Consider the following 26,586-nt stretch of genomic DNA (forward strand, 5'->3'; position numbering starts at 1 on the left):
TATGCCTACATGTGATTGGTTTGAGGGATTTGGAAAAAGGAGCCAGTAAATCTATGCTTGGAAAGGGATAGTCACAATTTATGTGCAATCATCAGGCTGAATTCATGGATGTATTGAGGTGAATTTGTACATGTTTATGATATCAAAAATGGAGGTTCCTTGTGATCCATGAAGAGTTATGTGTTTGAGTTTCCTTGTGGGAATCAGAAGCTACTCTCACAGCTAGAAGTCTCGTACTTTCCCAGCGACATCGTCCACGTCACGACAGCTCTTTGGTGAACCCGACGTGAAACTGCTGGGGTGAGAGTGTGGTGAAACATACAGGGAAGCTATGGCTGAGAATTTTGAGGGTCAGGGGGTTCATTTTGACCCCGGAGTTGTGCAGATGATTCACATGTTTACTATGTATATGCAACAGCAGCAAGCTGCTGAGAGGGGACAAATTTCCACGACCAAAGCACTGTAATCAATTGTGAAAAAGGTGGATCAATTTGATGGAAAGGATATCACAAAGTACCTGCGTAATTACATAAAAGAAATGAAGCTAAACAGGGTGACTAAGGAGGATATGGTTCGAAGCTTTGAGCTGGTATGTGTTCCTGAAATAAGAGAGCGCATAAGAGGATTGCAGACAACACATGGTGGCAGAAATTGGGAGGAGTTCAAGCTTGCTTTAAAGGACGAATATTTCATGGAGGATTCTGAGCGAGTGACCAAACGAACTTTCTTGGAATGGGTCACAAAACCCAAAATGGGAATTTCTGCCACAGAGCTGCTAAGAGAGTTTGAGAAGCGCTATGCCCAGCTGTCAAGGATAGAGCGTACAACTTTGGACAGAGAAAAAACAGAGCTCTTCTTACAAGCAGCTGGGAAAGATCTCCAAGAAAAACTGGAAATTCTCCTCGAGGATAAGGATACAGAGCAGGGACTAAAGAGTGATTGGAATGATGTTGAGGATGCGGTCACCATGCTAGAAAAGCGACAACGAAGGAGGGATAAAATGGTGATGAGCTCGGGAACTCCTATAACTACTGTTACCCTTGAGAATCTACCAAAACCAGCTGCTGCAATCCCAAAGGTAGAAGGGCCGATGGAAGAACTTATTAAGGGCATGCGGGACCTAAAATTGAAGATGTCCAGGATTGAAGAAAAGGGGCTACCATTAGGGCAGGCTTCTATGCAAAGGCCTCAAAGTAAAGAAGGGTTTACATACAGATGCATATGGTGTGATGACCCAGAACATGCAAAGAAAGATTGTGCTAGCTATAAAGAAGCCCTTAAAAATCAACTTGTGTTTTTCAAAGATGGGAAAATCCACCTTACAGAGACTGGCCTTCCATTAAGTACAAACTTTGGAAAAGGAGGGATGAAAAAGCTGGTTGAGGATATGGCTGCTAGTCATGCCATCTCTATGGTTGAGGCAGCAACCTATGGGTTAAAGGCTGGTCAATCAAAGCAAGGATCTGAGAATGATGAAGATTATGAGAATGAAGATTTTTGGCCATCAACAATGGAATTAATTGCGTCAAAGAAGGTGTCTAAGCAAGCTTTGCATGAGGCAAGTGACTGTATATGTCTTGAGACTCTGGCTGGGAGGAGCCTGTGGATTCTTTATCTGTTCATGCCTACATTGCTAAATGCCAAAATAATGAGACACAGGTAGAGGAGAAGCGTAAAAGGGAAAATGAGGAAGGAGGGCCATCAAAAAGGGTTACTCGTGGTAGTGAGAAGAAGGATCCTGGGCCATCACATATGCTTCCACCGCATAGCAGACCTCCACAGGAAGTATCAATGGAAGAAGTGCCAGCAAAAATGAAGCATGAGAAGGAGAAGGGTAAAGGGAAAAGTCCACTCTATAAGCTTCAATCTGATATTGAAGCCGCAACAGATCTCAAAAAGGTGCTTGAAGAGAGGATTCTAAACAGCAGGGTGGAATTTACACTAGGGGAAGTCTTGGGGATTGCAAAGAAAGAATTCCATGATGAGATAATTGATATTATACGAAGGAAAAGGCAATCCATAATTGAATCTATTCCATCACAAGGGGAGGCAAGCACTTCCAAGACTCATGGAGTACAGGTACAGCAAAAGGAAGAGAATAAAAATGTGGTGGAATGTAATCACTCTGCTGACGGGGCACGACAAGTGCGCTTTGTGGAAGAGGATGATGAAAAAGAAGTTCTTACAAAGAGTCATTACTCCAGGAGCCATTGGGCAAGAGCAACCACTGAAACCCTTGTCAAGATAGGTGAATTGGAAGAGCCATATGTCGCTCTAATTGATCATGGGTCTGAAATAAATCTTATGGCTAAAAATCTCTACAACAAATGTAAGTGGCCAATGGATGTAGATCATGGGTGGATGATTAAAGCAGCTAATAACTCATCTGGAGAGCTCTATGCAGCATGTCCAAATGTAAGGGTAACTATAGGGGATGTGAAAGATGATCAGAACTTCTTTGTTCAGGAGATGTCATCGTATCCCCTCATCCTTGGGCAACCCTACATTACAGCTGTGAGGATGGAAACAAAGTTTTTGGATGATGTCTCGGCATATGCAAGAATAAGGAGTAAAGATGGCAAGAAAGCTGTTCAGTTCTTGACAGTCTGCATTAACCATGAAAGGAATCGTGAGTTTCTTCGAGCACAGTCACTCCCAAAGATAAATAGAGAATTCATGAATTACAGGGAGATGAGGGATTTTGGCCAGGTGCCATTGTAAAGCGGGATTCCAATGGTACAAGGGAAAATGAGTTCTCGCATGACTCAATCAATGTAAATAACTTTTCAGCAAATTTTCAGGGATTCTCTAGCTATGGGTCACTGGTCTTTGTAAAAAAGCAAGGATTTGAAGCATGGCATGCGTAGACATGTACAAAATGAACAAAAAAGTCTTGAGCAGTGTGGTCTTTTGGAGAAGAATGAGTTTATTTCAGGGGTGCTTGATGAGGTGTCATTTGTAGATACTATGGATGTGCTTTTTGATATGGGAAGAGCATGCTCACAGGGTGGAAATGAGATGATAGAGGTGACATTTGTGGGGATGTATGATATAATCCGGGAATTTGAGGGGGTGGAATGTAAAAACATGAATTGCAAGATGGATGCTCATGTTGATACAAAGTACAAAACAGTTGCAAAGAAGGTGAAACCAGTTGCCTTGCCTTTGCCACCAGGAAGCAAAGAGAAGATAGATGAAGCCTCTATGCAACCAAATCTCAGAGATCCAAAGAAAATTGGGCATAAGTTTACACAGGAAACCCTAAAAGAGCTGAAGATTGGTGAAAGGGATTTTCTGTTGCTAGTTGAAAGGGAATGCTTTGAGGAGATGCACATGGGAAAGCCTTTGCTTTTCAGCCGCATGAGATAGGCTGTGTTGATCCAAGTATAACAGCACCAATGGTGATCTTTACTGTTCCACATGTGCCCTGGAACCTGCGGCTAATTCCAGTACCAAAGGCTCTCTTACCAAAGCTGATGGAATTACTAAAAGAAAAGATCAGAATGGGAATTTTGGAGCCATCATGCGCTCCATATTCCAACAGATGGTTTACTCTGCCAAAGAAAAATGGGACATTGCGCTTTATTCAAGACATGCAACCTGTAAACAAAGTCACAATCAGGTCCGATTGTGGATGAGTTTGCAGAAGCATTTGCAGGGAAAGTTATATACTCTATGGGTGATCTGTATTCGGGATATGATCAGTTCCAGCTGGATATACAAAGCAGGGACTTGACCACAATGAGAACTCCTTTGGGATTAGTAAGGATGTGTACCTTACCACAGGGAGCCACCAACTCAGTGGCACATATGATGAATGGAATGAATAAAGTCTTACGAGACTTCATACCACAAATAACTATGCCATTTCTGGATGATGTGCCAATAAAAGGCTGTGATGAGAAAGACAAAGATGGGGATTTGGATTCAAAGGGGTGCCACAAGTTTGTGGCAAATCATATAAAGGATTGTGATATGATTCTATCCAGGCTTGAAGAAGTGAATCTTACTTTGTCTGGACTGAAATCAATGTTTGGGGTTGGTGAAGTGCTAATAGTGGGACATCTTTGTAGTACTAGTGGACGCCAACCTTGTCCAGCCAAGATAGATGCAATACAAAGAATGAAAAAGATATGCATTAATGTTACAGAGCTGAGGAGATTTCTTGGCGCATGTGTCTTTTATGTTATTTGGATCCCACATTATGCGCATGTAGCAGATCCTCTTTATCAACTTTTGAGGAAAAATCAAAAATTTCTGTGGAGTGCAGTACATATTAAAGCTATGCGGAAGCTGAAATGTTTGCTCCAATCATCACCTACTCTGAGGAAGGCAGATTATGAGTGTGGCAGGCCTGTGATTGTTACAGTTGATACTAGTCCTACTAGGATAGGATGGGCAGTAGGGCAAGATGATGAGGATGATCACAGGTATGTAATCAGATTTGGAGCAAAGGTATTAAGCATTCGACAACCAAAATATCCACAGATCAAGAGAGAGTTATGGGGAATAGTCACTGCTCTAAAATGTGAAAAAGAATATCTTATTGGAACATCTGTACTTGTGGAAACTGATTGCTTGCCACTTCTTGGGATGATAGCAAGCTGTACCACTCCAGATATTGCTATGCTTAGGTGGATTGCCTATATCAAGTCACTAAATCCTGAGTTTGAGCATATTGCAGGAAAAGATAATCCAGTTGCAGATATGCTATCAAGAGCCAGGTATGAAGATGAAAAAGAGATGATTAGTGACATTGATGATGTGGGTACAAAGTTCTACACTACTGCATATGCAAAGGGGGACCATATTTGCCTATCAAATGCACTTGAGTCTTTTACTGAGGAAATGTATGAAGGAGATTGGTTGCTTATTGGTCAATACTTGAGTACTCTGACAAGACAAGAAAATTGGTCTGACCCAGAATTTAAGAGGATCCGCAGAAAAGCATATGGTTATTTTCTAAAGGATGGGTACCTCTGGAAGCATTCTAAGCAGAGGAATGCTATGCCACAGAGAGTCATATGTGATAAAGAGACTCAAGGGAAGCTTGTGAAAGAATTCCATGAGAGTCTCTGGGCTGGACATCGAAGTGTGTGGGCCACCTTTACCAAAATAAAGGAAAAATATTGGTGGAAAGGAATGTACAAGGATATTTCCCAATATGTGGAAACATGCATAGTATGTCAAATGTACTCAAATGTGCGACATCGTGATGGCTTGCAACCAACCTACCCACCTGCCATGCACTACAAATGGGTAGTGGATCTAGTTACAATGCCTTTGGGAATTTGGCAGATGCGGTACATAGCACTAGCAAGAGAAGATTTGACAAATCAGGTAGAGGGGCGTGCTCTTAGAACAAAGAGTACGGAAACAGTATGCAAATTTCTCTTGGAAGATGTGATTTGTCGGTATGGTTGTGTTGGGAAAATAACAGCTGATAGGGGTGAGCTAGATGTTGAAGAAGCAAGGGAATTCTTCTCTAGAATTGGCATTAAACTGTCCCTAACATGTGCTTACAATCTTGAGGGCAATGGTAAAAGTGAGCGAGGACATCCTCCAATCATTAAAGCTTTGGCTAAGGCATGCAGAGAAAGAATGCGAGAGTGGCCAAGGCTGCTACCATATGCCTTGTGGGCTGACCGTACAACTCATAGCTCAGTGAAACAGGATGCATGCCTGCAGAATTAATGTATGGTCAGAAGCCAGTAATGCAAGTTGAAGAAGTAGTTCCAACTTGGAATGTTTTGCCCTGGGTGGAAGGATTGAGCAGAGAAGGCCTCCTTGCATTGCGAATAAGGCAGTTGGAGAGGAGGCCTGAAGATGTAGAGCTTGCTAAAGCTCGCTTGAAAGATGCAAGGTTAAAAAATAAAGAAAGATTTGATAGAAGACATAGACTCCAGCCAAAACCTATTGAAGAAGGTGATTGGGTCCTAATGTATGATAGTAGCCTTGACAACCAATTCACTGTTCAAAGAAAATTTGCAAAAAGATGGTTTGGCCCTTACATTGTCAAGCATGTGCATGGAAATGCCACGTATACCGTGTGTGAGCTTGATGGAACAGAGATAAAGAATCTTGTAGCAGGCAAAAGGATCAAGATGTTTAAAAGAAGGCTTGACAGAAATCCTTTTGATTCACAGGGAACTCAGGATGAGAGGCTTGATAGTGAAAACATGGATATGGCTGAAGAGGAAGAGGATGATTTTCCTAATAATGTTGAAGATGAGGACGACATCCAGATATATGTGGATCTTGATGATGATTTGGCACATACCAGAGGATGTGCAGGTTTAGAGGGGGTGGATGTCGTGCCATGGCACGTCTATGGTGTGAAACCATGCATATGAGACTATCAAATGCAAATCTAGATGCATGGGATTAAGTGCTATGACGAGTCATTATATGATGCCATGTACATATGTTCATATTGTAAATGAGGTTCAATAAGATGAGCTGAGGCTGCGTCAGGTCTCGGAGCTTTTGTATATGAGTGTGGTGTGAAATATGGAGCCTTATGCTTATGGTAAGCCTTGCAGTAGGGAACACCCTTCTCAAGATGTATGGAGATGTGAGAGCATGTATGATATGAGGAATGGTTTTAAAGAATACCCTTTGGAGGTATTGTGGAATGAGCAAAACAAGAAGAACTTTATTAAGATACTGCACACATTCAAAGTTCTTGTGTATCCTCATAGGCAGAATGATCCCTTCAATAATATCTTATGCCCATGGATGGTGAACCTAGTGGCAGATATGCTAGTGAGAGCTATTTCAAAATGACTCTTGTGAGTATGGTGGTGGTGATTCTGTTCACACTCAGACCTCATGGGTAAGTTGGAAACACTCAGTTATATACATGGTCTGCGTGGCTATGTAAATGATGGTATGAGTGGCTCGTCAAAGGGATATGATAATGATGTGAATGGTTACCCATGTGCATGATGTGTAGTAGATTCTCAATGGTATTGAAGAGCCGAGTCAATGATTACCTCTTATGGGAGTGCAAGCATGATGCGTGCTTTAGTAGGCTCATGATATGATTATGATATTTGATGCTGCTTTGGTCCAAGCATATACATATGAGTAAATATATCATGTGTATAGAATGTAGTAAAGACGGCAGCTTGAGTGGCCATGACAAAAATAGAAGAGTAGCATGGGCGGGTTGTAAAGAATCAAGTTGGGAACAAGAGCTTGGTTATAAGCAAATGCAATGCATGGCAATCAATTTACATATTTGGATGCAAGGACTCTATGATCCAAGAAATGTCATAGTGGATAAATGCTGCAAAACTGAAGTTGATTTTTTTAAGATATACGAGAAGGGGATCTTGCGTGGAAGCAACGAAAAAAGGCATATCCGAAATTAATGAAAAAAAAGAGGGCGCTCTTGTTTTTCAAACGGGGAAATACGAAAATATTGCTGCAAAAGGTGTTGGGGTGCCCGATTTCCTTGCGGGAAAAAGAGGAAAAACCAGAGAGCGAGGGAAAGCGCAGATATCAGAATTCGGGGGGGTGTGCAGAAAAGGGAACCAGTGCGCCAACTAACCAGAGAGAAAAAAATCAATGAGGCGGCTACTGTTCATGGCATGTAGGAGTTAGAATTGGAGAGCAATTTGACTGCTATCTAATGATACGATTTTCATTTTACACATGTATTCATCCATGCGCAGTCTGCAGCGAAGCCGCCACATAGAAGGAATAGAGAAAAATCAATGAAAATCTCACCTTGCTCTACTTACAGTGATAAAGAACATCTTGAAATGATGGAATTGATGACACTGGATGTATGGAATGTAAATGGTCACATGTATGTGGGAAATATTTGAAGGTTATGTTATGCCTACATGTGATTGGTTTGAGGGATTTGGAAAAAGGAGCCAGTAAATCTATGCTTGGAAGAAAGGGATAGTCACTTGATACACAATTTATGTGCAATCATCAGGCTGAATTCATGGATGTATTGAGGTGAATTTGTACATGTTTATGATATCAAAAATGGAGGTTCCTTGTGATCCACGAAGAGTTATGTGTTTGAGTTTCCTTGTGGGAATCAGAAGCTACTCTCACAGCTAGAAGTCTCGTACTTTCCCAATGACATCGTCCACGTCACGACAGCGTGTAACAACAACGCGTGTATTTTCGCGTTTATAATAAATCAGCCGCGTTTATACATGCGATTTTCAGGATGTAGCCGCGTTTATACACGTGATTTTTAGGATATAGATGCACTGATACACGCAATTTTAAGGATATAGACGCGCTGTTACATGCGATTTATAGAATTTTTTATACTTTCATTAAAAACTGATTATGATTTTGTATTTGCTCTTTTGTACATAGGATGTCATCAACCTCCTCAAGTAGTTCTGGTGAGGATGAGACAATGCGTCATCGTAATCGCGATGTGTGGTTGGGACAAAGGATCAAGTGTGGTTGGGACAAAGGATCAAGTGTATGTGTAATCGATGTCAAGGATGCATTGTACGAGCGCGTCAAATTACCTTGAATCACATCTCCATGTATGGAGAATGGAATCAAACAGGTTTAGAGGTGAGTAGATGTAAATTGATAGTATTCAAATGACTCATGGTATCCAAATTAAATTAATGGAGTTGTAATATATATACTCTAATTGAAGCAGGATGCAGTACCACACCCTAACATGGTGCCCTACATGCGGTGAGAGCACACAAAGCGTCGATGAGATGATGCTGGAGCTTCGGGATCTATTGTCAGAGATGAATGGGAAAGGGATGACAATAGCCCTGCACCCCACGAAGTTGTGGAAGAGGAAGTGTTTGATAATATGGTGCGGTATCTTTTTAGGGATGATCCCAAAGGTATGGACAACGATGATATGGAACAAGAGCATCTTTACAAGGCTTCATCGACACCGATTTTTGAAGGGTGCACATTCTCTATTTTGCGTGCTTCACTTGAACTCCACTTGAACTAATCAATATACAAACAGTTTATGGATGGAGCAATGCAAGTCTTGATGCATTATTGAAGTAAGCATTCTAACTTGCAAATTTGAACTAGTGGTTTAGGGTTTAGGGTTTAGGACTAATTGATGATATTGGATGCAGGCTATTATCAAACATGCTTCTAAAGGGGAATAGACTACCCACCTCAAGAGACATAGCGAGGCGCTATGTGACATCTCTTGGAGGATTGAAATATGATCGCATACATGCATGCGTCAATGATTGCATTCTCTTTTGTGGGACGCATAAGGAGGCTCGACATTGTCCCACTTGTGGTGGTGAAGCAAGGTATAGAACAGATGTGAAGAGTTTTGATGTACCTCGTAAAGTCTTGCGACACTTTCCTATAATTCCTCGCATCAAACACATGTTCAACTGCAAATCCATAGCAAAGCTCATGTCATGGCATTCCTCACATCGATCGGATGATGGCATGTGGAGAATTCCCGCAGACACGCCTGCTTGGAAGCATATTGAAGATGAGTGGCCCAGCTTTAAAACAGAGCCCAGAAACTTGAGACTTGGCCTAGGTTTGGATGGAGTGAATCCATTTGGTTTCAAAAGCACCGTATACAGCATGTGGCCAGTTGTGTTGGTGAATTACAACCTTCTACCATCAATGGTGATCAAGAAGGGACATCTTATGTTAACCCTTCTAATTCTAGGGAAACATAAAGTCAAGCATATGGATGTTTATCTCGAACCGTTGATTGATGAGTTAGAGGAACTATGGAGAGGTGTTGCGGTGGGGTGGACATTAGTAGGCCTCCCTCCTCTCGACACTTTGACTTAAAAGCAGTGTTGATGTGGACAATGCATGACTTTCCAGGATACAGCGATTGTTCTTGTAAGAATTCTAATTACCTCCCTACTCTAATACTATTGGCTATATTAATTATAACTATTGGCTATATTATTATTCTAACTTATATTTATATTTTAACAGGTTTGAAAACATCGGGTAAACATGCATGTCCTGTTTGTGGCCCTTCGTTAGTACATGAGTATGCTGACAGTTTGTGTAAGACCATATTCGATAATCATCATCGATTTTTTCCGTCAGATCATCCTAAATATGTTGCTAGTAAGAGTAACATTCCTCCAAAACACTTCGTGTAAAAAAATTGGAAGCGTATTTGGGAGTCTACAAATATTCTTCCTCCAGATGGCATGAACAAGTATAGTAATGTTTTTCAATCTTGTTTTTTGTAGTCTCTAATTGGATTAAAGATCTCATAGAGCAATCCCTTGTGTAGGTACTCCATTTTTTTTCGGCAATCCCTTGTGTAGGTACTCCATTTTTTTCGGCTACCATATTGGACCCATCTTAAGATCAACCATCTTCTTGATCCCATGCACATCTTCAAGAATGTGGGATCAAGTATTTGGAAACATGTTATTGATAAATGAGACGATGTTAGCGTACGGGAGGACTTTGCGGGTCGCAAGACATATGCGTCAAGCTTGGCCACGAGAGGAGGGTGGGCACGTTCGTCTTTTGCCTGCACCATGGATTATATCAAAGAAAGAGGAGAAGCAGGTAAAGCAGGCCATCACCACTTTGCATACTCCCAAGGGAGCCTTTACAACCACTAATAAAAGAGGTGTTGAGCAACTATATGGGTTGAAGTCCCACGATTGGCACAAGATGCTCCAAGTAAGTGTTTTCCAAGTCTTGTGTGTTGAAATTAAATTTTGTAATGCCATAAACCATACATACATGTGCTCTTATGTGCGCAGTTCATACTACCTACTAGCATCGACCATTGTGCAAATAAGAGTTTGAAAAAATGTATTTATAAGATGGGCGAGCTTGTGAGGTATGTAAAACCCATGTCAGATCACCCTTCATTATACCTTGCAAAATGAACGTGCATGAGGTATAACGTACTATTCATTTATTTTTCAGATATGTTAGTTCCAAAGCAATTGATCCAGCCACGTTGGATGATGCGCGTGTTATGGCAGTGGATGTGGTTTGTTTGGTAGAGGAGACTTTTTCGCGAACCATTCTCACAAGTCAACTACATCTCATTGTGCATTTAGTAGACGAAATTGCTTTATGTGGCATTGTGCATGCACGTTGGATGTTCTTCCTAGAGCGCTTCATGAAGACCTTAAAAGACTTTGTGAGGCAAAGTGCAAGGCCCGAAGGAAGCATGGCCGAGGGTTGGTTGATACAAGAGTCTCTTGTATATATTTCAGAATTTCTTGGTCAGGTGGACAGCTCTTTTCCACGACTATGGAGCAATGAAGAGGACTTGAGGATGACCTCTATTGTGCCTCAAGGAAAAGGACAGAGTAAAGTAATTGACAGAACATTGATTGATGATCTCAATTTCACTTGCAACCTTAATAGTGATGTGATGAGCAGATGGGTTACAAGATATGAGGATGCAAAGACAAAAAGGCAAGCAGAAAGAGCTCTCTTTCGGAGGCAACATGGCTCTCGTAAGGCGTACCCTAAGCATCTAGCAACACTTCCGAATTATATCCATGTTGATTGGTTGCATGAGGAAATGGAGAGAGCAGAGAGCGGCGAGGGGCTGCATATCACGACGGCTAAAGAATGGGAGTATGCACGAGGATGCATGTTAAAGGTACATAGAACTAATGTTTTGCATTAGTTGTAAGTGATTTGCTTTTAATATTTATTCACATTGCTTACACAAATATTGCTTACACAAATATTGCTTCTATTTTGGTCTAGTGCACTATGTTCAATGCTATATGGTGTGAAGGCAAGCATTTTCGAACACAAAGAGTTGATGAAAAGAGGAATACACAAGATTGCGGTGTCATTAGTAGCTTTGAGGGAGCTAATGGAAAAATGGATGATTATTGTGGCACAATCCAAGACATATTTAGGCTTGACTTTCATCGCTTCTTTGTGTATGTTTTGGATGTCAAATGGCAAATGAACGTGGTGGAAAAAGAACCTAATGCAACGATAAAACGCCATGCCAGTGGCTATGTAACTATTGACTCTACAAAGTTTTAGCAAACAAAGAAAGATAGGCTCGTATTGCCACAACAATGTGAGCAAGTATGCATTTTTTTACTAATGTGTTTCATGTACATATATATCTAAGCTCTCGTACCCCTTGACTTTTGATATGCTAATTAATTACTGTAGTATGTGTATTTGAGTAGGTTATCTATCTGCCAATGGTGCATGACATTAAATGGTGGTACGTCATCCCTATTGCACCACGTTCCAAAGTGATGTATAATACATTCACTGATATGGAGTATATGGAGGATGTAACAAGCCGCAATGAAGATGATGTCGAACATGCCAATGAAGTACACGCGTTCAATACACGTGATAAGTTACAGGCATGTGTATGGTCACACACGTATATGAGTAGTATCGGGCGCGTGTATATTGGCATCTAAATTCACGCGTATTGAAGTTTCAGAAATGCATCTACCAGGGCATGTATATTGGTATCTAAATTTGCGTGTATACTGGTTTCAGAAATGCGTGTATCAGCGCGTGTATATACACGCAATTATACATACATTATTACACGTGGGAACTTTATTAAGAAAAACTCCATTCCTTTACAAAATTAAAAACTATTTTCTTTAAACCATCTCATAGTACATTATAGTATATATCATTACACAATCCCACTACATGCATTTACAACAATGAAATATATTCAAAAATAAATCATGAGATGATAATTAAAAGACAACAAATACAATATTGGTTAGGGTTCGTGAAGCCATCGAACTCTAGGAATAGCTTAGACAGCTGTTAGAACAAGGGTTTGTAAGACCCAGTGTTTCACCTTGGGGTGCGCCATTTCTCTTTCAGAAAAAGAAAGATGGAATGCTAAGACTCTGTATGGACTACAGAGGTCTCAATCAGCTGACAGTTAAGAATAAGTATGCTATCCCCATAATTTATGAGCTTCTGGATAGGCTAAGTGGAGCCCATATCTTCACAAAGATAGATCTCAAATCAGGGTATTATCAGATCAGGATTAATGAGCAAGATATCCCAAAGACAGCCATCAATACTCGGTATGAGCATTATGAATTCACTGTCATGCCGTTTGGATTGAAAAATGTCCTCGCTACATTCAATCGATTACTGCAGGACATTCTCAGAGAATACTTGGATGATTTTGTTCTTGTTTTCTTTGATGATATTCTGTTTTACTCAAAGAATGCAGCTAATCATGTCAGAAAAGTTCTTGAGATTCTAAGGAAGCACCAACTCTTTGCAAAAAAGAGCAAATGCACTTTCTCTACCGACCATGTTGAATACTTGGGCTTTCTAGTATCAAAAGATGAAATTTCTCCAGATTGTGCAAAAGTCCAAGTAATCATAGATTGGCCTGAACCAAAGACAGTGAAAGAAGTCAGAGGATTCTTGGGAGGATTGACTGGTTGGTATAGAATTTTTATACCAAAGTATGCTCTCATAGCTTCCCTCCTAACTAATCTTCTCAAGAAGAATATCCCGTTTCAATGGTCTGCCAGGTGCCAGAGTGCTTTTGATAAGCTGAAGACTGCCTTGGTAACCAATCCCATTCTAAAGCTGCCAGATTTCTCTCTACCCTTTGAGGTAGTAACTGATGCTAGTGGTTTTGCCCTGGGAGGTGCACTCATGCAAGAAGGTCATGCAGTGGCCTATGAATCCCGAAAACTCAGAACGCATGAGAGGAATTGTGCTGTCCACGACCTGGAACTACTTTCAGTAGTATATGCCCTGAAGTTATGGAGACATTACCTACTGGGTCAAAGATTCACTTTGATGACAGATCATCAGAGCTTAAAGTGGATCTTCACTCAAAAGGATCTCAACATGCGCCAAAGACAGTGGATGCAGTGTAGGAATTTGATTTTGAAATCAAGTACCGCCCAGGCAAAGAAAATATGGTAGCAGATGCCCTCAGCAAAAAAGCCTCCTTGGTTGCAATGTAGTGTCAAATCCTTTGATTATTGAAGCAAGTGAGAAGATCATGCAAGATACCGCTATGCCCAGCTGTCAAGGATAGAGCGTACAACTTTGGACAGAGAAAAAACAGAGCTCTTCTTACAAGCAGCTGGGAAAGATCTCCAAGAAAAACTGGAAATTCTCCTCGAGGATAAGGATACAGAGCAGGGACTAAAGAGTGATTGGAATGATGTTGAGGATGCGGTCACCATGCTAGAAAAGCGACAACGAAGGAGGGATAAAATGGTGATGAGCTCGGGAACTCCTATAACTACTGTTACCCTTGAGAATCTACCAAAACCAGCTGCTGCAATCCCAAAGGTAGAAGGGCCGATGGAAGAACTTATTAAGGGCATGCGGGACCTAAAATTGAAGATGTCCAGGAATGAAGAAAAGGGGCTACCATTAGGGAAGGCTTCTATGCAAAGGCCTCAAAGCAAAGAAGGGTTTACATACAGATGCATATGGTGTGATGACCCAGAACATGCAAAGAAAGATTGTGCTAGCTATAAAGAAGCCCTTAAAAATCAACTTGTGTTTTTCAAACATGGGAAAATCCACCTTACAGAGACTGGCCTTCCATTAAGTACAAACTTTGGAAAAGGAGGGATGAAAAAGCTGGTTGAGGATATGGCTGCTAGTCATGCCATCTCTATGGTTGAGGCAGCAACCTATGGGTTAAAGGCTGGTCAATCAAAGCAAGGATCTGAGAATGATGAAGATTATGAGAATGAAGATTTTTGGCCATCAACAATGGAATTAATTGCATCAAAGAAGGTGTCTAAGCAAGCTTTGCATGAGGCAAGTGACTGTATATGTCTTGAGACTCTGGCTGGGAGGAGCCTGTGGATTCTTTATCTGTTCATGCCTACATTGCTAAATGCCAAAATAATGAGACACAGGTAGAGGAGAAGCGTAAAAGGGAAAATGAGGAAGGAGGGCCATCAAAAAGGGTTACTCGTGGTAGCGAGAAGAAGGATCCTGGGCCATCACATATGCTTCCACCGCATAGCAGACCTCCACAGGAAGTATCAATGGAAGAAGTGCCAGCAAAAATGAAGCATGAGAAGGAGAAGGGTAAAGGGAAAAGTCCACTCTATAAGCTTCAATCTGATATTGAAGCCGCAACAGATCTCAAAAAGGTGCTTGAAGAGAGGATTCTAAACAGCAGGGTGGAATTTACACTAGGGGAAGTCTTGGGGATTGCAAAGAAAGAATTCCATGATGAGATAATTGATATTATACGAAGGAAAAGGCAATCCATAATTGAATCTATTCCATCACAAGGGGAGGCAAGCACTTCCAAGACTCATGGAGTACAGGTACAGCAAAAGGAAGAGAATGAAAATGTGGTGTAATGTAATCACTCTGCTGACGGGGCACGACAAGTGCGCTTTGTGGAAGAGGATGATGAAAAAGAAGTTCTTACAAAGAGTCATTACTCCAGGAGCCATTGGGCAAGAGCAACCACTGAAACCCTTGTCAAGATAGGTGAATTGGAAGAGCCATATGTCGCTCTAATTGATCATGGGTCTGAAATAAATCTTATGGCTAAAAATCTCTACAACAAATATAAGTGGCCAATGGATGTAGATCATGGGTGGATGATTAAAGCAGCTAATAACTCATCTGGAGAGCTCTATGCAGCATGTCCAAATGTAAGGGCAACTATAGGGGATGTGAAAGATGATCAGAACTTCTTTGTTCAGGAGATGTCATCGTATCCCCTCATCCTTGGGCAACCCTACATTACAGCTGTGAGGATGGAAACAAAGTTTTTGGATGATGTCTCGGCATATGCAAGAATAAGGAGTAAAGATGGCAAGAAAGCTGTTCAGTTCTTGACAGTCTGCATTAACCATGAAAGGAATCGTGAGTTTCTTCGAGCACAGTCACTCCCAAAGATAAATAGAGAATTCATGAATTACAGGGAGATGAGGGATTTTGGCCAGGTGCCATTGTAAAGCGGGATTCCAATGGTACAAGGGAAAATGAGTTCTCGCATGACTCAATCAATGTAAATAACTCTTCAGCAAATTTTCAGGGATTCTCTAGCTATGGGTCACTGATCTTTGTAAAAAAGCAAGGATTTGAAGCGTGGCATGCGTAGACATGTACAAAATGAACAAAAAAGTCTTGAGCAGTGTGGTCTTTTGGAGAAGAATGAGTTTATTTCAGGGGTGCTTGATGAGGTGTCATTTGTAGATACTATGGATGTGCTTTTTGATATGGGAAGAGCATGCTTACAGGGTGGAAATGAGATGATAGAGGTGACATCTGTGGGGAGGTATGATATAATCCGGGAATTTGAGGGGGTGGAATGTAAAAACATGAATTGCAAGATGGATGCTCATGTTGATACAAAGTACAAAACAGTTGCAAAGAAGGTGAAACCAGTTGCCTTGCCTTTGCCACCAGGAAGCAAAGAGAAGATAGATGAAGCCTCTATGCAACCAAATCTCAGAGATCCAAAGAAAATTGGGCATAAGTTTACACAGGAAACCCTAAAAGAGCTGAAGATTGGTGAAAGGGATTTTCTGTTGCTAGTTGAAAGGGAATGCTTTGAGGAGATGCACATGGGAAAGCCTTTGCTTTTCAGCCGCATGAGATAGGCTGTGTTGATCCAAGTGTAACAGCACCAATGGTGATCTTTACTGTTCCACATGTGCCCTGGAACCTGCGGCGGCTAATTCCAGTACCAAAGGCTCTCTTACCAAAGCTGATGGAATTACTAAAAGAAAAGATCAGGATGGGAATTTTGGAGCCATCATGTGCTCCATATTCCAACAGATAGTTTACTGTGCCAAAGAAAAATGGGACATTGCGCTTTATTCAAGACATGCAACCTGTAAACAAAGTCACAATCAGGTCCGATTGTGGATGAGTTTGCAGAAGCATTTGTTGCAGGGAAAGTTATATACTCTATGGGTGATCTGTATTCGGGATATGATCAGTTCCAGCTGGATATACAAAGCAGGGACTTGACCACAATGAGAACTCCTTTGGGATTAGTAAGGATGTGTACCTTACCACAGGGAGCCACCAACTCAGTGGCACATATGATGAATGGAATGAATAAAGTCTTACGAGACTTCATACCACAAATAACTATGCCATTTCTGGATGATGTGCCAATAAAAGGCTGTGATGAGAAAGACAAAGATGGGGATTTGGATTCAAAGGGGTGCCACAAGTTTGTGGCAAATCATATAAAGGATTGTGATATGATTCTATCCAGGCTTGAAGAAGTGAATCTTACTTTGTCTGGACTGAAATCAATGTTTGGGGTTGGTGAAGTGCTAATAGTGGGACATCTTTGTAGTACTAGTGGACGCCGACCTTGTCCAGCCAAGATAGATGCAATACAAAGAATGAAAAAGATATGCATTAATGTTACAGAGCTGAGGAGATTTCTTGGCGCATGTGTCTTTTATGTTATTTGGATCCCACATTATGCGCATGTAGCAGATCCTCTTTATCAACTTTTGAGGAAAAATCAAAAATTTCTGTGGAGTGCAGTACATATTAAAGCTATGCGGAAGCTAAAATGTTTGCTCCAATCATCACCTACTCTGAGGAAGGCAGATTATGAGTGTGGCAGGCCTGTGATTGTTACAGTTGATACTAGTCCTACTGGGATAGGATGGGCAGTAGGGCAAGATGATGAGGATGATCACAGGTATGTAATCAGATTTGGAGCAAAGGTATTAAGCATTCGACAACCAAAATATCCACAAATCAAGAGAGAGTTATGGGAAATAGTCACTGCTCTAAAATGTGAAAAAGAATATCTTATTGGAACATCTGTACTTGTGGAAACTGATTGCTTGCCACTTCTTGGGATGATAGCAAGCTGTACCACTCCAGATATTGCTATGCTTAGGTGGATTGCCTATATCAAGTCACTAAATCCTGAGTTTGAGCATATTGCAGGAAAAGATAATCCAGTTGCAGATATGCTATCAAGAGCCAGGTATGAAGATGAAAAAGAGATGATTAGTGACATTGATGATGTGGGTACAAAGTTCTACACTACTGCATATGCAAAGGGGGACCATATTTGCCTATCAAATGCACTTGAGTCTTTTACTGAGGAAATGTATGAAGGAGATTGGTTGCTTATTGGTCAATACTTGAGTACTCTGACAAGACAAGAAAATTGGTCTGACCCAGAATTTAAGAGGATCCGCAGAAAAGCATATGGTTATTTTCTAAAGGATGGGTACCTCTGGAAGCATTCTAAGCAGAGGAATGCTATGCCACAGAGAGTCATATGTGATAAAGAGACTCAAGGGAAGCTTGTGAAAGAATTCCATGAGAGTCTCTGGGCTGGACATCGAAGTGTGTGGGCCACCTTTACCAAAATAAAGGAAAAATATTGGTGGAAAGGAATGTACAAGGATATTTCCCAATATGTGGAAACATGCATAGTATGTCAAATGTACTCAAATGTGCGACATCGTGATGGCTTGCAACCAACCTACCCACCTGCCATGCACTACAAATGGGTAGTGGATCTAGTTACAATGCCTTTGGGAATTTGGCAGATGCGGTACATAGCACTAGCAAGAGAAGATTTGACAAATCAGGTAGGGGGGCGTGCTCTTAGAACAAAGAGTACGGAAACAGTATGCAAATTTCTCTTGGAAGATGTGATTTGTCGGTATGGTTGTGTTGGGAAAATAACAGCTGATAGGGGTGAGCTAGATGTTGAAGAAGCAAGGGAATTCTTCTCTAGAATTGGCATTAAACTGTCCCTAACATGTGCTTACAATCTTGAGGGCAATGGTAAAAGTGAGCAAGGACATCCTCCAATCATTAAAGCTTTGGCTAAGGCATGCAGAGAAAGAATGCGAGAGTGGCCAAGGCTGCTACCATATGCCTTGTGGGCTGACCATACAACTCATAGCTCAGTGAGACAGGATACATGCCTGCAGAATTAATGTATGGTCAGAAGCCAGTAATGCAAGTTGAAGAAGTAGTTCCAACTTGGAATGTTTTGCCCTGGGTGGAAGGATTGAGCAGAGAAGGCCTCCTTGCATTGCGAATAAGGCAGTTGGAGAGGAGGCCTGAAGATGTAGAGCTTGCTAAAGCTCGCTTGAAAGATGCAAGGTTGAAAAATAAAGAAAGATTTGATAGAAGACACAGACTCCAGCCAAAACCTATTGAAGAAGGTGATTGAGTCCTAATGTATGATAGTAGCCTTGACAACCAATTCACTGTTCAAAGAAAATTTGCAAAAAGATAGTTTGGCCCTTACATTGTCAAGCATGTGCATGGAAATGCCACGTATACCGTGTGTGAGCTTGATGGAACAGAGATAAAGAATCTTGTAGCAGGCAAAAGGATCAAGATGTTTAAAAGAAGGCTTGACAGAAATCCTTTTGATTCACAGGGAACTCAGGATGAGAGGCTTGATAGTGAAAACATGGATATGGCTGAAGAGGAAGAGGATGATTTTCCTAATAATGTTGAAGATGAGGACGACATCCAGATATATGTGGATCTTGATGATGATTTGGCACATACCAGAGGATGTGCAGGTTTAGAGGGGGTGGATGTCGTGCCATGGCACGTCTATGGTGTGAAACCATGCATATGAGACTATCAAATGCAAATCTAGATGCATGGGATTAAGTGCTATGACGAGTCATTATATGATGCCATGTACATATGTTCATATTGTAAATGAGGTTCAATAAGACGAGCTGAGGCTGAGTCAGGTCTCGGAGCTTTTGTATATGAGTGTGGTGTGAAATATGGAGCCTTATGCTTATGGTAAGCCTTGCAGTAGGGAACACCCTTCTCAAGATGTATGGAGATGTGAGAGCATGTATGATATGAGGAATGGTTTTAAAGAATACCCTTTGGAGGTATCGTGGAATGAGCAAAACAAGAAGAACTTTATTAAGATACTGCACACATTCAAAGTTCTTGTGTATCCTCATAGGCACAGAATGATCCCTTCAATAATATCTTATGCCCATGGATGGTGAACCTAGTGGCAGATATGCTAGTGAGAGCTATTTCAAAATGACTCTTGTGAGTATGGTGGTGGTGATTCTGTTCACACTCAGACCTCATGGGTAAGTTGGAAACACTCAGTTATATGCATGGTCTGCGTGGCTATGTAAATGATGGTATGAGTGGCTCGTCAAAGGGATATGATAATGATGTGAATGGTTACCCATGTGCATGATGTGTAGTAGCTTCTCAATGGTATTGAAGAGCCGAGTCAATGATTACCTCTTATGGGAGTGCAAGCATGATGCGTGCTTTAGTAGGCTCATGATATGATTATGATATTTGATGCTGCTTTGGTCCAAGCATATACATATGAGTAAATATATCATGTGTATAGAATGTAGTAAAGACGGCAGCTTGAGTGGCCATGACAAAAATAGAAGAGTAGCATGGGCGGGTTGTAAAGAATCAAGTTGGGAACAAGAGCTTGGTTATAAGCAAATGCAATGCATGGCAATCAATTTACATATTTGGATGCAAGGACTCTATGATCCAAGAAATGTCATAGTGGATAAATGTTGCAAAACTGAAGTTGATTTTTTTAAGATATACGAGAAGGGGAGCTTGCGTGGAAGCAACGAAAAAAGGCACATCCGAAATTAATGAAAAAAAAAAGAGGGCGCTCTTGTTTTTCAAACGGGGAAATACGAAAATATTGCTGCAAAAGGTGGTGGGGTGCCCGATTTCCTTGCGGGAAAAAGAGGAAAAACCAGAGAGCGAGGGAAAGCGCAGATATCAGAATTCGGGGGGGTGTGCAGAAAAGGGAACCAGTGCGCCAACTAACCAGAGAGAAAAAAATCAATGAGGCGGCTACTGTTCATGGCATGTAGGAGTTAGAATTGGAGAGCAATTTGACTGCTATCTAATGAAACGATTTTCATTTTACACATGTATTCATCCATGCGCAGTCTGCAGCGAAGCCGCCATAGAAGGAATAGAGAAAAATCAATGAAAATCTCACCTTGCTCTACTTACAGTGATAAAGAACATCTTGAAATGATGGAATTGATGACACTGGATGTATGGAATGTAAATGGTCACATGTATGTGGGAAATATTTGAAGGTTATGTTATGCCTACATGTGATTGGTTTGAGGGATTTGGAAAAAGGAGCCAGTAAATCTATGCTTGGAAGAAAGGGATAGTCACTTGATACACAATTTATGTGCAATCATCAGGCTGAATTCATGGATGTATTGAGGTGAATTTGTACATGTTTATGATATCAAAAATGGAGGTTCCTTGTGATCCACGAAGAGTTATGTGTTTGAGTTTCCTTGTGGGAATCAGAAGCTACTCTCACAGCTAGAAGTCTCGTACTTTCCCAATGACATCGTCCACGTCACGACAGCATGTAACAACAACGCGTGTATTTTCGCGTTTATAATAAATCAGCCGTGTTTATACACGCGATTTTTAGGATGTAGCCGCGTTTATACATGCAATTTTCAGGATGTAGCCGCGTTTATACACGTGATTTTTAGGATATAGACGCGCTGATACACGTAATTTTAAGGATATAGACGCGCTGTTACATGCGATTTATAGAAATTTCTATACTTTCATTAAAAACTGATTATGATTTTGTATTTGCTCTTTTGTACATAGGATGTCATCAACCTCCTCAAGTAGTTCTGGTGAGGATGAGACAATGCGTCATCGTAATCGCGATGTGTGGTTGGGACAAAGGATCAAGTGTGGTTGGGACAAAGGATCAAGTGTATGTGTAATCGATGTCAAGGATGCATTGTACGAGCGCGTCAAATTACCTTGAATCACATCTCCATGTATGGAGAATGGAATCAAACAGGTTTAGAGGTGAGTAGATGTAAATTGATAGTATTCAAATGACTCATGGTATCCAAATTAAATTAATGGAGTTGTAATATATATACTCTAATTGAAGCAGGATGCAGTACCACACCCTAACATGGTGCCCTACATGCGGTGAGAGCACACAAAGCGTCGATGAGATGATGCTGGAGCTTCGGGATCTATTGTCAGAGATGAATGGGAAAGGGATGACAATAGCCCTGCACCCCACGAAGTTGTGGAAGAGGAAGTGTTTGATAATATGGTGCGGTATCTTTTTAGGGATGATCCCAAAGGTATGGACAACGATGATATGGAACAAGAGCATCTTTACAAGGCTTCATCGACACCAATTTTTGAAGGGTGCACATTCTCTATTTTACGTGCTTCACTTGAACTCCACTTGAACTACTCAATATACAAACAGTTTATGGATGGAGCAATGCAAGTCTTGATGCATTATTGAAGTAAGCATTCTAACTTGCAAATTTGAACTAGTGGTTTAGGGTTTAGGGTTTAGGACTAATTGATGATATTGGATGCAGGCTATTATCAAACATGCTTCTAAAGGGGAATAGACTACCCACCTCAAGAGACATAGTGAGGCGCTATGTGACATCTCTTGGAGGATTGAAATATGATCGCATACATGCATGCGTCAATGATTGCATTCTCTTTTGTGGGACGCATAAGGAGGCTCGACATTGTCCCACTTGTGGTGGTGAAGCAAGGTATAGAACAGATGTGAAGAGTTTTGATGTACCTCGTAAAGTCTTGCGACACTTTCCTATAATTCCTCGCATCAAACACATGTTCAACTGCAAATCCATAGCAAAGCTCATGTCATGGCATTCCTCACATCGATCGGATGATGGCATGTGGAGAATTCCCACAGACACGCCTGCTTGGAAGCATATTGAAGATGAGTGGCCCAGCTTTAAAACAGAGCCCAGAAACTTGAGACTTGGCCTAGGTTTGGATGGAGTGAATCCATTTGGTTTCAAAAGCACCGTATACAGCATGTGGCCAGTTGTGTTGGTGAATTACAACCTTCCACCATCAATGGTGATCAAGAAGGGACATCTTATGTTAACCCTTCTAATTCCAGGGAAACATAAAGTCAAGCATATGGATGTTTATCTCGAACCGTTGATTGATGAGTTAGAGGAACTATGAAGAGGTGTTGCGGTGGGGTGGACATTAGTAGGCCTCCCTCCTCTCGACACTTTGACTTAAAAGCAGTGTTGATGTGGACAATGCATGACGTTCCAGGATACAGCGATTGTTCTTGTAAGAATTCTAATTACCTCCCTACTCTAATACTATTGGCTATATTAATTATAACTATTGGCTATATTATTATTCTAACTTATATTTATATTTTAACAGGTTTGAAAACATCGGGTAAACATGCATGTCCTGTTTGTGGCCCTTCGTTAGTACATGAGTATGCTGACAGTTTGTGTAAGACCATATTCGATAATCATCATCGATTTTTTCCGTCAGATCATCCTAAATATGTTGCTAGTAAGAGTAACATTCCTCCAAAACACTTCGTGTAAAAAAATTGGAAGCGTATTTGGGAGTCTACAAATATTCTTCCTCCAGATGGCATGAACAAGTATAGTAATGTTTTTCAATCTTGTTTTGTGTAGTCTCTAATTGGATTAAAGATCTCATAGAGCAATCCCTTGTGTAGGTACTCCATTTTTTTCGGCAATCCCTTGTGTAGGTACTCCATTTTTTTCGGCTACCATATTGGACCCATCTTAAGATCAACCATCTTCTTGATCCCATGTACATCTTCAAGAATGTGGGATCAAGTATTTGGAAACATGTTATTGATAAATGAGACGATGTTAACGTACGGGAGGACTTTGCGGGTCGCAAGACGTATGCGTCAAGCTTGGCCACGAGAGGAGGGTGGGCACGTTCGTCTTTTGCCTGCACCATGGATTATATCAAAGAAAGAGGAGAAGCAGGTAAAGCAGGCCATCACCACTTTGCATACTCCCAAGGGAGCCTTTACAACCACTAATAAAAGAGGTGTTGAGCAACTATATGGGTTGAAGTCCCACGATTGGCACAAAATGCTCCAAGTAAGTGTTTTCCAAGTCTTGTATGTTGAAATTAAATTTTGTAATGCCATAAACCATACATACATGTGCTCTTATGTGCGCAGTTCATACTACCTACTAGCATCGACCATTGTGCAAATAAGAGTTTGAAAAAATGTATTTATAAGATGGGCGAGCTTGTGAGGTATGTAAAACCCATGTCAGATCACCCTTCATTATACCTTGCAAAATGAACGTGCATGAGGTATAACGTACTATTCATTTATTTTTCAGATATGTTAGTTCCAAAGCAATTGATCCAGCCACGTTGGATGATGCGCGTGTTATGGCAGTGGATGTGGTTTGTTTGGTAGAGGAGACTTTTTCGCGAACCATTCTCACAAGTCAACTACATCTCATTGTGCATTTAGTAGACGAAATTGCTTTATGTGGCATTGTGCATGCACGTTGGATGTTCTTCCTAGAGCGCTTCATGAAGACCTTAAAAGACTTTGTGAGGCAAAGTGCAAGGCCCGAAGGAAGCATGGCCGAGGGTTGGTTGATACAAGAGTCTCTTGTATATATTTCAGAATTTCTTGGTCAGGTGGACAGCTCTTTTCCACGACTATGGAGCAATGAAGAGGACTTGAGGATGACCTCTATTGTGCCTCAAGGAAAAGGACAGAGTAAAGTAATTGACAGAACATTGATTGATGATCTCAATTTCACTTGCAACCTTAATAGTGATGTGATGAGCAGATGGGTTACAAGATATGAGGATGCAAAGACAAAAAGGCAAGCAGAAAGAGCTCTCTTTCGGAGGCAACATGGCTCTCGTAAGGCGTACCCTAAGCATCTAGCAACACTTCCGAATTATATCCATGTTGATTGGTTGCATGAGGAAATGGAGAGAGCAGAGAGCGGCGAGGGGCTGCATATCACGATGGCTAAAGAATGGGAGTATGCACGAGGATGCATGTTAAAGGTACATAGAACTAATGTTTTGCATTAGTTGTAAGTGATTTGCTTTTAATATTTATTCACATTGCTTACACAAATATTGCTTCTATTTTGGTCCAGTGCACTATGTTCAATGCTATATGGTGTGAAGGCAAGCATTTTCGAACACAAAGAGTTGATTAAAAGAGGAATACACAAGATTGCGGTGTCATTAGTAGCTTTGAGGGAGCTAATGGAAAAATGGATGATTATTGTGGCACAATCCAAGACATATTTAGGCTTGACTTTCATCGCTTCTTTGTGTATGTTTTGGATGTCAAATGGCAAATGAACGTGGTGGAAAAAGAACCTAATGCAACGATAAAACGCCATGCCAGTGGCTATGTAACTATTGACTCTACAAAGTTTTAGCAAACAAAGAAAGATAGGCTCGTATTGCCACAACAATGTGAGCAAGTATGCATTTTTTTACTAATGTGTTTCATGTACATATATATCTAAGCTCTCATACCCCTTGACTTTTGATATGCTAATTAATTACTGTAGTATGTGTATTTGAGTAGGTTATCTATCTGCCAATGGTGCATGACATTAAATGGTGGTACGTCATCCCTATTGCACCACGTTCCAAAGTGATGTATAATACATTCACTGATATGGAGTATATGGAGGATGTAACAAGCCGCAATGAAGATGATGTCGAACATGCCAATGAAGTACACGCGTTCAATACACGTGATAAGTTACAGGCATGTGTATGGTCACACACGTATATGAGTAGTATCGGGCGCGTGTATATTGGCATCTAAATTCACGCGTATTGAAGTTTCAGAAATGCGTCTACCAGGGCATGTATATTGGTATCTAAATTTGCGTGTATACTGGTTTCAGAAATGCGTGTATCAGCGCGTGTATATACACGCAATTATACATACATTATTACACGTGGGAACTTTATTAAGAAAAACTCCATTCCTTTACAAAATTAAAAACTATTTTCTTTAAACCATCTCATAGTACATTATAGTATATATCATTACACAATCCCACTACATGCATTTACAACAATGAAATATATTCAAAAATAAATCATGAGATGATAATTAAAAGACAACAAATACAATATTGGTTAGGGTTCGTGAAGCCATCGAACTCTAGGAATAGCTTAGACAGCTGTTAGAACAAGGGTTTGTAAGACCCAGTGTTTCACCTTAGGGTGCGCCATTTCTCTTTCAGAAAAAGAAAGATGGAATGCTAAGACTCTGTATGGACTACAGAGGTCTCAATCAGCTGACAGTTAAGAATAAGTATGCTATCCCCATAATTTATGAGCTTCTGGATAGGCTAAGTGGAGCCCATATCTTCACAAAGATAGATCTCAAATCAGGGTATTATCAGATCAGGATTAATGAGCAAGATATCCCAAAGACAGCCATCAATACTCGGTATGAGCATTATGAATTCACTGTCATGCCGTTTGGATTGAAAAATGTCCTCGCTACATTCAATCGATTACTGCAGGACATTCTCAGAGAATACTTGGATGATTTTGTTCTTGTTTTCTTTGATGATATTCTGTTTTACTCAAAGAATGCAGCTAATCATGTCAGAAAAGTTCTTGAGATTCTAAGGAAGCACCAACTCTTTGCAAAAAAGAGCAAATGCACTTTCTCTACCGACCATGTTGAATACTTGGGCTTTCTAGTATCAAAAGATGAAATTTCTCCAGATTGTGCAAAAGTCCAAGTAATCATAGATTGGCCTGAACCAAAGACAGTGAAAG

Source organism: Cibotium barometz, chromosome 29 (assembly GCF_041138505.1).
Source record: "Cibotium barometz isolate CiBa-2024 chromosome 29, ASM4113850v1, whole genome shotgun sequence".
NCBI lineage: Eukaryota > Viridiplantae > Streptophyta > Polypodiopsida > Cyatheales > Cibotiaceae > Cibotium > Cibotium barometz.